Here is a 3,641-nt window from a genome sequence, read left to right as displayed (position 1 = left end):
TAAAGCCACCGCCGCTACCCTCCTGTAGCCGCCGCCGCCTCCTTCCCAACACCCACAGCCGCCGCCGACTCTTCCCTCCTCCAACACCACCTAAACGCTAACCACCCGACGCCACCATGGCCAAGGCCGACCCATCCGACGCCGGTTCTTTCGCCGGTGCCATGTTCACCTCCGACCGCCTCAATGAGCTTCACATCAAAGACCACGTACCCGTCATCCTCGACCCCGACTCGCCATCCTACAACGCATGGCGCACCTACTTCGTGCAGCTGTTCCGCTCTTACCGTCTCATCGAGCATGTTGACGGGAGCGTCGACTTCCGCGACATGAAGGACGACGACGAGTGGCTTGCTGTGGACGCTGCATCGTCAAGTGGTCTCTCGTCGTGTGTTCGTCTCGCGGCACGTTTACTTTGATGAGGTTGTTTTTCCCTTCGAGCAGGTTACACCGCCAACAGCTCCGTCTTCGGATGATCTCCCTCGACGGCCTCGTGGAGCCCTTGCGCTTCCTCCGCCACGACCCCGTGCATCTCTGACGGGTCCTTCGGCGGGGCCTCCCTTGCCGGCTCAGGCGGAGCCGGCCTCACCCCTCCAGGCTTCGGCGCCCGCTCCAGCTGGCCTGGTCGGCTCAGGCGGAGCTGGCCTCGCTCCTCCGGGCTTCGGCGCCAGCCCTCGCTGGCCTGGCTCAGGAGTTGTCTCGGCCGGGCCCTCTACCGCTTCGCCCACGTTGGTTGCGGCCTTGCCTGCCCCCACATCGCTTGTGGCCTCCCCTGCCGACTCGTCAGCCTCGGCCTCGGTCTCATCTCCACCACCCGCGGCCTCGCCCGCGGTCATGTCGCCGTCACCCGCAGTCTCCTCCGCGGACGTCTCTTCGCCACCCGCGGCCTCGCCCACGGTCTTGACGCCGCCGTCTGCGGTCTCGCCTGAGGCCTCGACCGCCGCCTCATCCGTGGTTTCTTCCGCGGCCACGCCCTCGCCCTCTTCCGTGGTTGTGCCTCCGCCTCAACGACGGGCTCGCCCCCCGCCTCCGCCGCCTCATCACTGTATGGTGACGCGTGCTAAAGACGGGATTCATCAACCGAACCCTCGCTATCACAATCTCAGCGTCACAGACATCTCTCCAGTACCGCGCTCGATGCGTTCTGCACTGAGCGATCCGCACTGGCTCGCGGCTATGCGTGCTGAATATGATGCTCTCGTCGCCAACCGGACCTGGACGTTGGTCCCTCGCCCCCCTGGCGCCAACATCATCACCGGCAAGTGGGTCTTTCAGCATAAGCTTCTTCCAGATGGCTCTCTGGACAGGCACAAGGCCCGCTGGGTTGTTCGCGGTTTTGCACAACGTGCCAGTGTCGACTTCTCGAAGACCTTCTCCCCGGTCGTCAAACCCGCCACGATTCGTGTTGTTCTTCAGCTTGCCGCATCTCGTCACTGGCCTGTTCATCAGCTCGACATCAACAAAGCTTTCCTCTATGGTCATCTTCAGGAGCGTGTTCTATGTCAGCAGCCTACTGGTTTTGTTGATCCCACTCGGCCTGGCGATGTTTGCCTGCTATCACGGTCTCTCTACGGTCTGAAGCAGGCGCCTCATGCGTGGTATCAACGCATTGCAGCATTCCTCACTGCTCTCGGTTTTCGCAGCACCATCTCCGACACGTCACTGTTTGTGCTTCATCGAGCTGATCATGTCGCCATGCTTCTTCTATATGTTGACGATATCGTCATCACCACCTCTCGTGCAAACTTACTTCGCGACATCATTGGCCGCCTCTCGTGCGAACTTACTTCGCGACATCATTGGTTTGCCTGCACATGCACTCGCCTCGTGATGTTCACTGGTCTTTGGTCAAGCGCATTCTCCGGTACATTCACGGCACACCGACATTTGGTCTTCGTCTTCGCGCCTCAGCCTCCACCGAGTTGTTTTGCTTACACTGATGCGGATTGGGCCGGTTGCCCCGACACTCGACGATCTACGTCGGGATATTGTGTCTTCTTCGGCGACTCTCTCATCTCATGGTCCTCTAAGTGGCAGCCCACCGTCTCCCGCTCGAGTGCTGAGGCTGAGTACCGTGCCGTTGCCAACGCTGTTGCCGAGACATGTTGGTTACGTCAACTATTTGGCGAACTTCGGGTCTCGATCCCGAAAGCTACGGTGGTCTTCTGTGATAATGTTTCGGCCACCCATCTCACGGCGAATCCGGTGCAGCATAAGCGCACAAAGCACATTGAACTTGATGTTCATTTCGTTCGCGAGAAGGTTCAGTTGGGTCAGCTTCGTGTTCTTCATGTACCGACCACCCAACAGTTTGCCGACATTATGACCAAGGGGCTTCCAACCGCTGCATTCCAGGAATTCCGTTCCAGTCTTTGCATCGCCAACGCCGACGCTTCGACTGCGGGGTGTGTTGAACGTGACATATTTGTATTGCTATTCCTATCTTCTCTAGCCTTGTATAGTTGACTCCTAGAGATATGGTAGGATTAGTTTCCTTGTCACGCAAGACATCCTGTGTATATATTGTGACCGACTCCCTGGAATACAATTGAGTTGCACCAAATATTCTCTCTACAAAATATATTTCCATAATCTATGTATTGTGTATTGTAAGTGTTGATTCTTTTTCCATAAACTAGGTCAAACTTGGGACATCATTAATAGGCCTAGTATACATGGAATGATGCAGCATTTCAAAAATCATGACCATGTACGCTACAGTACCTTGCTTTAAGAGAAATATATCCTGCCACGGGTGAAAGGTACAACAGTCAACAGCTCTGTGCTCTAAATGATATACTAGTAGCGCCAATGTTGTAGCCACCATAAACTGGAAATTTGCAAATTCTCAACAAATTTAAGCAAAACTGATTTTTTTTTTGCCTATATTGTACCACATCTTTTCTCTCTTGCCCCCTAACAAACTGTAGCCTATCAGCATATTCTGTTTCTATGCTGCAACCAAGTAATCCTTGCGATGCTATGGGTTTCTATTTCCAAGACAGAGGGGAAAAACCCTGAAAGTTCCTGCCGATCGTTCTGTACTTTCTTACCACATAATTGTCGAATCATGAACATGTATGCTACAGTACTTTCCTTGTATGTCCTGCCACCCGTGAAAAAGGCAAAATCCGTGATACAGATATGGGATTTATCTTTATAAAATAAATGCGACGTGGATCAGATCCCTGGAGTCTCACCATTCTGTAAGTAGAGTTCATCTCATTTTCACCTACGTATTACTTTCCTACCAAACAAAAGAGTAAGCACATCTTGTCATAATTTTGATTATCACACTAATTCAAAATAAATAGCAGGCATAAAACTTCATATGTGTATTTTGGTTAAGGAAACACTAGAAGCAAACTGGGGTAGCCCAGATGCACAATAATTAAGGACACGCAAGAGAGTTAGAGCTACTTCGCAGGCACAGGCCACACCTTATCGTTTCTAGTAGCTAACAAGTAGAATTCGCTGCGACCTATCAAGATTTAGTCTTTCTCAAGCCAATCTACACAGCGAAGCGCACCAAGGACCCTAAGCAGAGAGACTAGCAGAGTAGTAACTGAGACTGAAAGAACCGTAGCGAGGTCAACGACACATTGTGGCACAAATGTAGAGGTACAAGACTGGAAATGAAAGAG

General features: G+C 52.9%; 1 protein-coding gene across 1 annotated transcript in view; it reads right to left on the bottom strand.

Moving 5' to 3' along the window:
* Positions 1-3,641, bottom strand: part of LOC119276148 — a 6,758-nt gene that overhangs the window by 2,743 nt on the left and 374 nt on the right. The gene's annotated exons all lie outside the window — the stretch shown is intronic.

The sequence above is a fragment of the Triticum dicoccoides genome, chromosome 3B (genome assembly GCF_002162155.2).
Source record: "Triticum dicoccoides isolate Atlit2015 ecotype Zavitan chromosome 3B, WEW_v2.0, whole genome shotgun sequence".
Classification (NCBI taxonomy): domain Eukaryota; kingdom Viridiplantae; phylum Streptophyta; class Magnoliopsida; order Poales; family Poaceae; genus Triticum; species Triticum dicoccoides.
Note: the sequence above shows the minus strand (reverse complement) of the source record. Positions and strands in the feature narration are given on the sequence as shown.